The sequence below is a fragment of the Poecilia reticulata genome, linkage group LG15, assembly GCF_000633615.1.
Source record: "Poecilia reticulata strain Guanapo linkage group LG15, Guppy_female_1.0+MT, whole genome shotgun sequence".
Classification (NCBI taxonomy): domain Eukaryota; kingdom Metazoa; phylum Chordata; class Actinopteri; order Cyprinodontiformes; family Poeciliidae; genus Poecilia; species Poecilia reticulata.
The window spans coordinates 8,621,674-8,636,607 of NC_024345.1; the positions used below are offsets into that span (position 1 = coordinate 8,621,674).

The window sequence follows — 14,934 nt, forward strand, 5'->3', positions numbered from 1 at the left end:
ACAAAATGGTAATGGCAAACTAACCGGACATTGTGGTGGTGGACAAACATTAGAGGAAAGCCGTTGTGGATGTAGCAATACCAAGTGATTACAACATCAGGAAAAAGGAACATGAGAAACTGGAGAAGTACTAGGGCCTCAGAGAGGAACTGGAAAAGACCTGGAAGGTGAAGACCACAGTGGTGCCTGTGGTCATCGGGGCCCTCGGGGCAGTCACCCCCAAACTGGAGCAGTGGCTMAAACAGATCCCAGGAACAACATCAGACATCTCAGTCCAGAAATGTGCAGTTCTAGGCACAGCCAAGATACTGCGCAGAACCCTCAAGCTCCCAGGCCTCTGGTAGAGGACCCAAGCTCAGAGGATGAAAGAGACCACCCACAGAGGGTGAGAAGGGAATTTTTTTTTTTTTTTTACAGGCAGTATAGTGCTTCCAACGTGCGATGGTTTAAGGCACATTTATGACTACCTGATTAAAGTCTCCAGATGAGGAGTTGTAACCTCGTATCGGGTTGAAGTTCTTTCTTGTGGGCTCTTAGCTGCTTCACTGACCTAAACTGTTAAACTTTCACCCAACTGCCAGATGTTACAAAACCAGCTATGACCAGCTGTGTTCAAGAAAACAAATACCAAGAATAAACTGTTCATGTCAGTGAACGTTTTGTCTTCTTGCCTTTAGTCCATATATGGTTAGCAGTGCATCTAGCTTTGATGTACTCTGCGATCCAACTCAGCATTTTTAGTCATCAGTCAACTCTCAACTGTACTGAGAAACGGATTGTGACAGCACCAGGTCTCACCCACCTTCCCATTATCGTCTGCTGAAAGCCTCCAGCAGGAAGCAGGTCATGGATAATCAGGCTGCGTTTTACAACTAAAAGCACTAAAAGCATTTGGGTTTATTTCTGACAGGGGATTGGCAGTTTCAAGCTGCAGCAAATTATGTCATCATCCTCACACATCACAAAGTCAGGAAACATAGTTTTTATTGTTAATGCTCCCACATTACCATAAAGATGATCTCTTCATGGTAATGTGGGAGCATTTAGAGTACTTTTTACCCAAACACCTGGGGTGGTCTGTCAATTTTAATTCCAAAGCTGACAATGAAAAATACAGATACAGATATAGATACAAGCTAGGAAATGCAGCCTTGCTGTGAAACTATTTACCAAATATCACGGCTTATACTTAGTCTGAGACCAGAAGAAAAATATGTTGATCACCTGTCTCCTGAAATGCTTTTTGTGAGAAAATCAAAACAACTTAGTTACCTAAAATTAAAAATAGACCCTGGATAGAATTGTCTATTTTTACACAGATATGCTCTGCTGCTCTCATTTCTGGGATTTCTCCCATTGAGCTGGATTTTTCAGAATGCTCAGCTCATCCAGCCAATCAGAAAACAAAAGGAGAAGTTGTGAACGATGACATCAATTTTCTGCTGTTTTAGAAATGCAGTCAGTCTGTCTGTAGTTTTAGTAACAGCAGTGGAGGAAAAGAACAAAGCCGTTTGGTTTGTGTTGGTTATTCTTAGAACTACTGAGCAATTAAAGTTGGAGCAAGACAAGTGTTTCATGGCTGTCAAACATGTCATAGCTATGCTCTCCACAGTGTAGATGAAAGAGATCATTTACACAGTCACTGTTGGTGGAGATCGTCCACAAATGTTGCTGGACAATAAATTGTCCCAGAAGGTATTGTAATATTATTGTTTTAAGATCATTTTTCATGTAATATAATTGTAATGTCATAATAATGCAATAACACATTATCAAAGATCAATAAAGTTTAAATTCTAATGAACATTTAACACTGGAAGACAATTTACATATCCAAAATAAATAAACAACACATAAAATGACACACAAAAAGATAATCTACATAACGTTTCTGTGAACAAAACTGTCCTTTAAAAAAAAGGTCTAGTTGAGACCAAAACACCAGACTGAATACTTTATCATCCAGATTTTGGTAGAATGAGAAAATCAATAAATAATACTAATGTAAATTATTGATCTCATTTTACTATCATGCAAGTAATTGATAAATTGATTTATTGCTTTTTGGACTCCTCTGCTCCCCTAGTGTTGGCAGTGTGAGCTGAACTCCTGTTGCACTCCTAGCAGATGGCATCGTCTTTCACACACTCACACCCCCACACACGCGCACACAAACACACACACATGTGCATGCCCACACACACACGCACGCACACGCACAGCATGCTCAGACAGGGCCCGCACCCTGTTGGGGTTGGGGCCATCTGGAGGCCTGGTGGGGGGGAACCACCCCCCTCACCCCTCACGGCGGCTCATGTTTCTGATTCAGTCTCAAATTGATTATCATGTCGCCTGTTTCCTCCAGTGCCACTGCTCCCCCCCCACACCCCTTCCTCTGTGTAATTACATATGCCATGGGATACAGCAGGGTCAGAACCTGACCCGTCCCATCTCCGTACAAGCCCCCCCGCCCCCCTTATCTGAACCTCCATTCCTCCTTCTCTCTATGCCATTCTGGTGACCAGCGACCGCATGAAGCTCTGGATGCAAACCAACCATTAGCGCCCTTCCTCCATCCCCCATCATCATCAGCATCATCATCATCATCCATCTCTTCACTTTTTCTCCTACTGCTTTTGTTTTTCACTTGGCCATCTGTCCCTCTATTTCCCCCTTTAGAATAAGGTGCAGCTTTTACTGGCTCTAAGCGGTTTCTAACAACTGTTAAAAAATCTTTATGTATTCATAGTAATTAAGGCCTAACAAACATCTGCCTTTTCTGCTTCATCCTGATTTAAAGGTTTTGGAGGAAGTTTGACACCTGAGTGAGTGTGTTGGTCCGACTGCTGGTGAGCTGGAAAGCTGTGAGCACTTGACTGGTATTTGTTTCCACTCCTTCACGCTGGGTCCTCTCCAGCTCTGGGTTCCTGCTGCGCCACTGGGGCCGCCGCCTGTAATTCACAGGCTCTCTGTTTGCTAAGTGCAATAAACAGAGTAATTTGTCCTGGTGGCACGGCAGCAAGGGATTACAGAACAAACCCTTTCTGCCACCCAAGAGGAAACTAAACAGAAGCAATGAGCAGCGAAGGTTTAATACACATTACAGTCAGTGCTAGCTATAGTGAAAATATGTATATAAAAAGCCTTAAAATGAAAGAATTTTTTATTACGGTTCTATAATCTCAAGCAATTAGTTTACTTTTCTACGTAGGTGTTAGGTGGGGAATTCAATCACTTGTTATAGGTTCCAATTTTTACCCAGAATTATCCAACGTCAAACATTTAATGGTAATTAGACCCAAAGTAGCCTGGCTGTCGCCTTCCTACACAGTTCTGCTCAGTTCTCATGTCCCTTCACTTCTCTGGCTAGGATTTCTCGCATTTAAGGGGATTTAACCAGTAGATATTCAGCCAGCCTAATCAGCAAAGAGAAGGAAAAAGTGAGTGATGATGGTGATTTTCTGCTCGGTTTTAGAGTTGTAGTTTTTCTGTAGTTTAGCAACAGCAGCAGAGGAAGTGAAAGAAGCCGTTCAGTTCGCACTTCCAAACACTGATTTAGTGATATGTGATAAACGATACGATAAATGCTCACTGATAAATGCAAATGGCATCATGGAGAAGCATTGTAGTAATGATGTGTTGCAGAGGGCGTGTCAGAAAGAGTAAGACGTTCTTAAAGAGACGAGAGCCAATTTCAAGGTGTCAGATATGGCTACAAGGCATAATTTATTTTTAATGTATACATCATTTTCATAATAACTGTAACAGTTAACAGTTACTTGATTGTGCTATGAAATGGCACTATGTTGAAAACACATAACATGCTCTCTTTAAAATGTTCTGGTATGATCCTTTCTCAGATTCTTGAGAAAGGATCATATATCTACCAATCAGGATTCAACTCTTACATCCCTCCAAATTCACCTTAAATGTTTGTTGCTAAAAATCACCATCTTTGTTTCATCCGTCTAAAACAAAAGGTTTCACTTCACGCATGAGCAGAGCTAAGTAAACTCTAAAGTTCAGTTAAAAAAGGGACAAAAAAAGTCTTCTCCTCTAGAACCCCCCCAAAAAACCCAACTGGCATGAAGTCAGTATCTACTAGTCTGCCCCTACCTTGAGTTTATTTAAAACAAGGTTAAAAACCTTTTTTATTTGAAGTTGCCCATTTTTAAATTCTTAAATGTTTCTTAATTCTATTGATTCACTATATTTAAAATTCTAATGTTTATGTTGTCTAATTTTAATCTGCTTGGGTTTTTTTTTCCCCTTGTTGTATGCTGTTTTTAACGTTTTTTTGTACAAGCACTTTGAATTGTCTCCGGCTGAAAGGTGCTATATAAATAAAGTTGCCTTGCCTTGCCTTACTGGTTGCTATGGAAACGCCCCCTTCTGCAGTACTTTTGGCATTAAGCTGTGGACATACAATAAGCCCCTGCTCACATTTTAGCCTATAGCAACAGGAAATCATGGATTACAAATTAAAGGTTCCTAATAACTGATGAGCTTTTTATGGCTTCTTACACTTCTCTCCCAGGGATATCAGAAACATTTCTAACATTTTTTTAAAATAAACTTACAAAAAGGAGTCCCATATAGAAAAAAGTTCTACGTGGGATTTTACGATAACACAACCAGTAACATTTCAGTGGCAACTTAAAATGATTTTGTCATTTTAAAATATTTACACTATTTACAAAATATTTTTATATTACAGTATATTTACAGTAAAATGGAAAATGACAAATCTGAGAACCTGGCACAAACATGGAGACACTGGAAGAAGCAACAAGTGGTTCAGACAGCATAAAAAAGTCACAACCAGACATGAATAATGTCAATAACCTCCCATGTCTTCTGCTATATACATTTTCTTTCTGGAAAATATCACAAGGTCAAAGATAAAAGAGGAGCAGAACTTTCAACAACTCAGCAAAATAAAGCAACGCAGACAGGCTCACTACTGGGCCGCAGTTCTGATTGGGTAACAACTTGTTTAAAGGTCCAGTGTTTTGTTTCTAAATTCCTTCCTGGTTTGGAAATTATTGCAAGGTTTTCAAATGAAGCATAGTGAGGGAATAATGTAGTGAGTGTCTGACGCTTCCTTTCTTGACATTTAGAGTTTGATCAGCTCTTCCTGGTCATTTCACTCATTAAGCTTTCAAAACAGACATGACTAATACATTACAAAGCCAAATGGGCTAATTTAGCCTCAGTCCTTTGATCATCATTAGCCTCTAATTGATGGAGGGGGATTAGGGGAGTGAGGGGGCAGAGTTTGTCACTGGAATGCAAGATTTAACAAAGATGTGAAAATGACGCAAAGAGAGTCAGAATCTGGTTTAACATGTTTTTTCTTTACTTAAAACGTTCATGTGAAATGATTCTACTGTGATCTGATCCTGTTTTGTGTTTGAGACAATTTCTGTTATATTCAATTTTTAAACCATAAAGCTTGTGAAACTACTAAATATGTCTGTTCAGTATTAGTTTGGGATTTGATCAGCAATAAATGTCTTAATATTTATTACTGTAACATAAATAAAGTAAATTAAAGTTTCTAACATGGCTTTGATAAAAGTAAGATTTCTTTTTGATTATAGCTCAAATCTTGCTTCCTCCAAACATTTTTAAACACCTCACCAATCCTGAAAATGTCTAACTCTTTCAGTTTTCTAACAACTTAACAAAGGTGCAGTCACTAATGGCGTACAGATCGGATTTAGTTTCTGAGCAGCTGGGTCATGATGAAAACGGACTCATCCAGGTTTCCAGCGGATTACTTTCTCCAAAAAGAACCTTTACCTGCACTCTTCACAGCCATGCACGGTTTCAAACATCAACACCTAAATTAACTGTGTAACACCTCATTATGATTTAGCAGACTGAAAGGAAAACCAGAACATTACAGAGGCGGCTTGAGTTCCTTTCTCTGCCAAACGGCTCTCTCCATCACTTCGCTGATCATCATTGGTGAGTTACACCGCCATCTGTTTTAATGGCCTCTACACTTGAAATGCAAGACAAGCAAAAACGGAGAGTGGATTGGTCAAATAAGAGCCTCAAGGTTTAGTCATCCTTCTTAGCCTTCCCTCTTTTCTCTCTAAACTATGAACCTGTTTCCTTTTTTCAGTGCTTCTCTGGATCTCCATTGGTCTCCTCCACCTCACTTTCCGCCATTTTCTCTGTACTTAATAATCTGCCTCTTCCTCCAACTGTCCCAGTGCAATAAAGCCACATGGCACTTGCTGCAGTAAATAACATAACTCACAGTTGCTAGTAATTGATCCCTGTAGTGCAGAGACTTTCTTTCTCCCTCTTCCCCTCTCGTCTGTCGCTGTCTCTGCCTCCTGTGGAAAGGCTCTTCAACTCTAACAAATTTTCCCCTTCAACTTCCTTAAATTTACTGGACCTTATTGGCTCGCACTCCAATAAAATCTGCCAAAGACAATTATTTCTGTGTTTTCCGTTGCTTTACTTTCATTTTTCTGACACTGCACCACAGTATTTCCACTGCTAAAAAAAGCCCTCAAAGCCCAGCACCTCATTTCATTCATGCTGCTTTGCTAACATTACACATTGGGTCTGTGCAGGTTCTTACCTGAATATATAACATCTCCCATGTGCCTCATGAGCTTCTCCAATTTCATACTCAACACTCATTTGCTTGCCTGAAATGTAACTTCTTCTACAAATTGCTCATCCTCAAACATGGGATTATGGGTTCTGGAACTGAGGGGACTGACGGGGCAGAGTTTTTCACTGGAATGCAAATCGTGGAAAAGAGGTAGCAAACTAACACTCTTATGGCACATACTGGCCAGAACCTCTCAGTGTGCAGGCACGACTGGAGCCGTAAGACATCAACGACTGTTGACCTCTTTCACTGTTTTTTTTTTTTTTTTACTAAAACCTCCACTGATATCCTGACTCCCTGACTCGTGTTGCATGAGGAGTACAGTACATTTACATTTATGATGTTGTATAAATACAACCTGAGGGTAAATGCTGTATCCTGGCTAAAAAGTTTTCTTACTCTGAACTTTATGCTGACTCATCCTAACGTTTCTCTTTGTGAAGCCCTCTGGTTTGCTTTGTAGCATCAACACGATCCTATAGAATAGGATTAGGATTAGCCATCCCTGTGTTTTCAAATGATATAGTTTGAGTCATGACTAACAGAGATTGAATTTTATGAAGATAAAGCTCTGATTTGACCAAATTTGACTGATCACTCAGCCAGGATTTCTTCTGATTCAGAACGTTAATTCAATGCAATATGAAGCGAACAGATTGCCTGCGATGGAATTCGGTGAGTTAAAATGGAGCCATCTTTGTTGCTGGATTTACTGCCTGAACCAGAACTCTCTGGTATTTTTTAATCAGTTGCCTAATTGATGAAATATTCTGGTTGCTTAAATAATCAGATAAAAAAATGGAGAAAAAATAAATTTCTGAAAAAGTATTTTTTAACAGGGCTGGGGGGGGTGGATGCATCCTTAAAGGATAACCAACATTAACATGCAGTGCCACAGATAAACAATGTGACCCGCATTTGGTTTTTTTGCTCAGCAACTCTGAAATACTCTGATCTCTGAAAAACAGTGAGGAAGGAAACAATGGGATGTCAAACTATGATTAAAATATTACTTAAGAAAAATCAAACTGACAGACATTCAAAAAGCTTTGCAATGTAGTGCGGACAGAAGCACAATGAGTGCTGACTTGAGCTTTAGAATCAGAGTTACTGGAGTGCATTCAACAGGCCAAAACTGAAAAGTAATAAAAGTCAAGAAAGGAAAAGTTGGGGAGAGCAGAGGAAAGAGTGGAAGGAGAGAATAGCCTTGGCCCTTCACAGAGATGAATCCTCAGCAAAGCTGCTTTCATAAACCCATCTGCCAGTGTGGAGATCAGTCTGTAGAGGCAGGCCCTGTGGGGCCGCAGCAGAATATATGGCTTTTTAATAATGTCCACAAACAGAGTCAGTGCAGTATTGTACTGTACACCACCCCCACATCGCTCCCGGGCCAGTCCAGGGTCTGGGCCCACTATTTACACTCCTACATCCTTTGCCTTAACATCTGCGACCCTGAGTCAACTAGAGCAAGCATAAGTTTAGAAAAAGTTATCCAGCATAAATCTGTTTTCACATCAAAAACTTTTTTTTTTTGCAGCTCCTAAACTAGGTAAAATGTAGTAGTAGAGTTTCTGCATAAAGATGCTAAGACCAGTAGTATGGAGGAGATTCAAACTCAAAACTTTTACTTTTGTATATAAAAGTATTAGATTCATATTCACACTGACAAAAATTTTTTTTTTCCTTTCCATACATGGTAATGTTCCACCGTTAGCATCCATTATCTGGTTTAAGAAAAAATAAACTGTCCTGGCCTTCTGCTTACACATTCATCTGCTTAAAGTAAGGCAGCGGTTGATGTAGCTAGCATTTGCATTAATGCAAGGTAAGAACAAATGGATTCAGAAAACAGATGAGGATCATGATGTGATGTTGAGACAGCTGCAAACGCATTCATCTTCATTTCACATTACCTGGATGGAAAACAGAGAGAGCATACAGAACCAGGCATGAAAAGACAGTAATGTTATGCTTTTGGTCTTAAAGTTGATGAGATGGTTTTTGTGTGTGTGTGTGTTTTTTTAAACCTGTTATGAGGTGAAATTAAGTCATACAGAACAGTTCCAAGACCACAATCATCCACAGTCCGATCCTGGCCTTAACAGGAAATATCGTGACTCTCTGCTTCTTCATTAGTCCATTTTAAAAAAATAATGGTCCAAAGAAATAGTATCAACAGGAAAGACCTAAAAAAAAAGTTGGAAATTGGTATTGGCTTCATCAGTGCATATCTATTACTAAGTCACTGTAGCCAGTACCAGACTATTAACAGCCTGATAGTCGGTAGATTCGGTTCAGTTTGGGCCCACAGCTGCTAAATTTATTACATTTTCAGCAGGTGTGGTTCTCTTTCACACGTCACTGTGTCAAATGATCAAAACACTTTGAAAAACCTGTTGCTCTCATTGCCTGTAGTGGCACTGAAAGGAAAAACCTCAGAAGAAGACACTGAGCACAACTTCCTTCATCACCAAATGTGAATAACAATGGAGCAGCTTCAGATTTTAGTGGTTGTAGGATTTTTCTTTTGTCTTTGGCCAAAGACCATAAGCCATTTTTCCTGCTAGTTCTGGACTTGCATGTTTGTTTTGGTTGAATTTACCCAGAATGCCTTGCACTATAATCCACCATCCCTGTTCTGCTAACCATTGACATATGTATTCAATTTCACTTCAACCAAACCGACACCAAGGTTTTAAGTGGACCAGAGTTAGTTTTTGTGGTCTGGATCAAAGTTTGATTACCGTATTTTCAGCACTATAAGGCGCACCTAAAAACCTTAAATTTCCTCAAAAGCCGACCGTTTTTATATGGCGCACTTATATATGGTCCATATATAAGTGCGCCTTATATATGGACCAATATTGAGCCACAACAGATCTAGCAACTACGGTAAGCAGCCGCCGACTTCATTTTCCCCCGTAGAAGAAGTGCGCGGTGCATGCTGGGATAGTTGTCAGAACGCTGGTTTGTTAATAAAGTTTGATAATACATTTAAAGCCAGGGAGGGCGGGGGAAGAGAGCCAGAGACTGTGGCGGCAGAAATATATGAGGACAGAGTATCAAAATACCAGACATATAAAACGCAATCTGAAATCATTTATAATTACTCCATGTCTCATTATAATCAGAGAGTAAAGCCTGCAGGTTTAGCTCCTACTTACTTCAGAGGACAGACCACCGGGACGCTCCGTCTTGCTTCTGGGTTTGCCTGGCTATTTTTCCGGCCAGCGAACCATTCCGCCACCCAGTGGTCGTTTTTCAGACCACTTAGTCTCCTGTACCGTTCAAAAACGCACAATATGTCTAGAAATAATTTTAGGATATTATAAGGAAGTGCTGAGATATACCGTTTTCCAGCGAACTAACGTATTTGCCACTTCGGCACAAGCACAGTGAGAAACGTTCAGAGGACTCCGAGCAAAACTCAGATGTCCCAGTTTTTACTAGCATGTAAACGCACCATCTACACACAAATCTGGGAGCTTCCCCAAAGCGTGAAATGAGTCTCAAAAATAGTTGTGCACTCGTAACCGGATTTGTGAGTTAATGCAGTTTTGTGTGCGTGTGTACCAGGTGATTTGTGTGTATCACCTGGTACACACAAATCACACTTCTCTCCTATGCCAACATGTATAGGCATAGGAGAAGGTTTATTTTATTTTTAAGTCTTACAAATCAAGTGTTACACACACATTGATATTTTTACACTCACACAAATCTTTTTACGCACGCACAAATCTTACGCACGCACAAATCCTGTTATGCACGCACAAAACATTTTACACACGCACAGATATTTTGAGACTATTTTCACTCCATATATATAAAGTACTCAGGGACCACTTCTTTACAAATGTGTAATAATAGAGTACGTAACAAATTTCCAAATTGAAGCGTCTATTCTCTGCACCTTATAATGCGGTGTGCCTTATATATGAAAAATGTTTTAAAATAAGCCATTCATTGAAGGTGTGCCTTATAATATGGTGTGCCTTATAGTGCGGAAAATACGGTACACCAGGTACCAGGCCCAACTCTTAAGAACCTCTGCTCTGAACAAAAACATTAAGCACAGCAGTGATCCTGACTGTTGTACTAGCTGTTGTACCTGACAACATATTGAAGCAAATGCCATCATCGTTCCACCATTTCCCATCTGCCATCAATTGTACCCCAAGTAGTCATTTTCTTCAGTTTAATATATGAAACCACCTCCTACAGCTCAGATGGTCTGCTCTCCATCCCCAGCCTCCAATATCTCCTGGCCCTTCTGCGGCTCCTGTACCCAATGCGCCGTCCCTCTCTGAACATCAAGCAGTCCACGCTGGAGATGGATGTGGGCATCTAACAACTGGAGAGCCTGTTTTCTCCAGAACAAAACTGCAGCAACAAGCACACAGCCCCCATGAATGCATTCAGCACCTGAACCCCGCCCAGCCGGCTGTGGTTGGACTGATTTACAACAGTGGCAGCCTTGTGCCAATGAATTTGTTATGCAGCTGGGAGAGGAGCTGTGCTCGGGGGGGAATTACTGTTGTCCATAATTAGTCCTGCCGGTGCTCTCTAAAGGTGTATATAATCGAGAAGAGAAACAAGAAAGAAGTGACGGAGAGAGGAGACAAAAGGAGAGAAAAAAATGAAGATGGTTCTGTACTAAAGAACTCATCAATAACAAACACCGGCAAATGCTCCATAAATCCAGATCATGGCTGAAATTAACATTACAACCTTGCCTCCATCAGCTATCTTTTCTCATTTCCCACCAGTTAGACAAGTTGAAGCCTTTGCTGCTTTTTCTTTATGACAGCAGAAGGTGATGGCTGCTGAAAGCAATCTGACGGGCCCAGGACTTTCAGATCGATAGCTGGGGAGGGGATGGTGGCGATCTCCGCCAGCGGAGAAAGAGAGAGAGAGAGAGACTGTCACTGCTGAGACTGAATGAATACATCACTGGGATTACTCGCAGTCACATCTGACTACTAACCGCCCACGCTTTTTTAATCTTCCCACCTTGACAGAACCGTCTGAACCTGAATGAGCAGCAGGTAATGATTTATAAGCGAATCTCTGCATCGAGACAAACGTTTCAGACTCAAACGAATGGAACGTTATCAATGACATTTATTTAAAGGGGCAGTTTTATGTTAAATGTACTCTTTTGAGCTTTACATCATGTTTTAATGTTATTTCCTCATCAAAAACACACCTGGAGAGTTACCTTGATTCTTTCATGTTTGAAAAATCCTTTAATCTCCATGGCAACCATTCAGCTGTGCAATACACCTAGGTAAACGTAGCTCTGCCTCTGAGCTGCGGTGACCTTCTGCCTCTCAGAGCAGCCTTCAATTAGCTCTTTCAGACTAGCCAACAGCAATTAGCAAACATCTGCTCTACTAATGCATTAATAGAGGAGCCATGTTGGGATGACTTCCTGAAGGTGGAGTTTCAGAAACAGCATGAATTTCTAAAGAAACAGAGGCCCAATTTCAAGACATTAAATTGCAAAGTCAAATTTCTTTTAAGTCATATTTGATGCATACAACAACGACTGAAGGTAACAGTCATTTTATAGGCCAATGTGCCTGGGACACCCATAATGCTGCCCCTTTAAGTTCATTGTCCTTTGTATCTTTTGATCTTCTTCTGCAGACACAAAATGATTATAGATGAAGATAAAAGAAGCGTAATGACAGACGTGTAACAGTGTATAACATTTTGCAATGATCAGTAGAGTCTTGTTAGCAGGTAAAGTTCTTTTAATCTGAGTGTTTAGGATGAATTGATCCAACATTCGTTATTTAGAGCAAGAAATTAATGTTGTTATGAGCTAAATCAAGCAGAAACTACCAAGGAGACACAAAAAGACAAAATTAAGTCGACTTAACAAATTCTGAAGGGACAGAGTCTCGTTCACACCAACATATGCACATTTAGACATACCATGTGCTTTAAAACCTTTTTATGTGGTAGGTCAGTATAAAGTGACATATTTGTTAAGTGGAAGGAAGGAAACAGAGATTTGAAAATAAAAGTTTTCTGGTGAAATTGGACTATTTCTTAGAGTACAAAAAATAAAGTGGTTGAAAACGTTTATGCAGTGACAGTAAGTATGCATTAAATATTTGCAACATAAAATCCTTCCATTTTTAAATCTGGGTTCATTCATAGTCATAGAAAACTCAGAAAGCCAGACATACATTATTAAAATGGAAAGTCCATAATATGCAGCTCTTTCTATAAGAAGTATTCACACTTCTTGAACTTTTATTGTCACAAACTTTGATGTATTTTGTCAGGAATTTAATATAACAGACCAACTAAAAGTAGCTCTTTGATTTGTTCACCATGACTTTAAACTTTATTGTTTTTAAGCCACCATAGAAAAAGCTGATTTTCTTTTTTTTTTTACATAGAATACAATTGTTGGTTTTAGCAGTTGCATCAAATTTGCACAACAGAATGACACGGAATTACCTGTAATATTTCTTAAGCTCCGCTTTTGTTTTAATTAGGATGGAAATTTTGAGTTTTTTCACGTCTTTTTCCACAAATATCAACATCCCATAAGAGAAAACATATCCCTTCTCTTTACAATCATTTTAGACAACTTTACAACCTAAAAATAGAAAATGTTAGTTCTTTAATGGCCACAATTAATTTCAAATAATAGATATTTATCATAAATATAAGTTATGTTTTTTCAAAAGGCCATGATTATCACTCTGAGTAAATTGTGTTTAACTAGATTAAGTAAAGAGATTGTCTCCATGGAATGCACTGAATTTTATTTAGGGGCATCAAAGTAAAATGAATTTTTAAAATCTCACATTAAATCATAATAAATGTATGAAAGGTATGAATACTTTTAGCAAGAAGTAAAATTTTGCAATTATTACCAGACAAAAGCAAAATCCATATTTGTATGAATGAAGTTGAACGGAGCACTCTTACGATCCACAGCCAGAAAACATTGTATAGTTTTATTATGTCTGATACTGAGTTACACAATCAATAACCTATATGTTGTCAAACCAGTCTTATCATGTTGGCTGTTTTTGTTCTGTGTGTTGATATATATATATTAGAGGTGTGCCGATCAATCGGCCACCAATCATAATCGGCCGAGTTCCGTGAAAAAGTGTATGATCAGTGATCGCCGATCACGGTCTCTTGTTGCCGATCACACAAACCGATCACCTGCTTCTCATTTCGCAGCCTGCCTGTGCAGCTGGTCTCCTCTTTCCTTCACTCTGCGCAAATGCGCAGCAACAAATCCTAAACGATATGGAACTATAACGCACTGAATGAATGGGGAAGTTCGCGTGTTGAGGCGGAAAATTGAAGCATGTCAAAATGCATCAACACAACGAAGCTAATACAACATAAAAACAATGCCATACTTGACGGAGTTTGGCTACATCGAGGCTCACTGCAGAAAAAAAGACATATGAAGCGATCAGATAGAAGGTAAAGCAGCGCACAGCTACAAACACTCACCCGGATTAGCATGACGKTCAGAAAGMTAAACAAATAACCCGCAAAATTATTTAAGTCTTCGAGCTGCGATGTAAGACGCTGGTTCTGCTCTCGCTGTTGAACCGCTGCTACACACTACAGGTAGTAATATTTGACAGACTCCACCTGGTAGTGACTCTCACACCGAATCTCTACTTAAAGCTGCAGCATCTTACTTAAAAAATACATTTTACATACATATTAAAACTTTCGCTGACCTAACATGAGACAGATAATCTCTGAAAAAATAATTGATCTCCTCCCTACTCTGCATAATTACTCCGCTCAGTCAGAAACAGCCACCYGGAACTAGCAGTAATCAGCTAGCCGCCATGCTATCAGGAAGTTTTTATTCAGTAACTCTGGATTGTTCATTGTAATGGATCCTGTATTTGCCTTTGAATGTTAAGTTTTATACTTGAATATTTTGGCAACGTTGAGAGGTTTTATTTTGACTCTTTAAATTATTTAGCCTCTTCAGATCCTTCATATGTTATCAGTCTGTTAAAGATAGTATTATTGATAGCAGGACAATTTGCACAATGCCTGTTTTGTTTAGTTTTCTTCTTGAAAAAAGTTATTAAAAACAGTTTTTTGTCTAAATTAAGGTGAATTCATGGTTCCTTTTTCCACATAATGTAACCAGTAGTGTTTATGATAAAAATAAATAAATAATTATGTGATCGGTATTGGTGATCAGCCCTCATGGGTGATCGGTATCGGTATCGGCAGGAAAAAACCTGATCGGCACATCTCTAATATATATATATATATATATA

At 39.4% G+C, this 14,934-nt stretch overlaps 1 protein-coding gene across 3 annotated transcripts in view; it reads right to left on the reverse strand.

Annotated features, from left to right (window-relative positions):
• Positions 1-14,934, reverse strand: part of LOC103476613 (GDNF family receptor alpha-1-like) — a 150,094-nt gene that overhangs the window by 48,233 nt on the left and 86,927 nt on the right. The window lies entirely within an intron of this gene.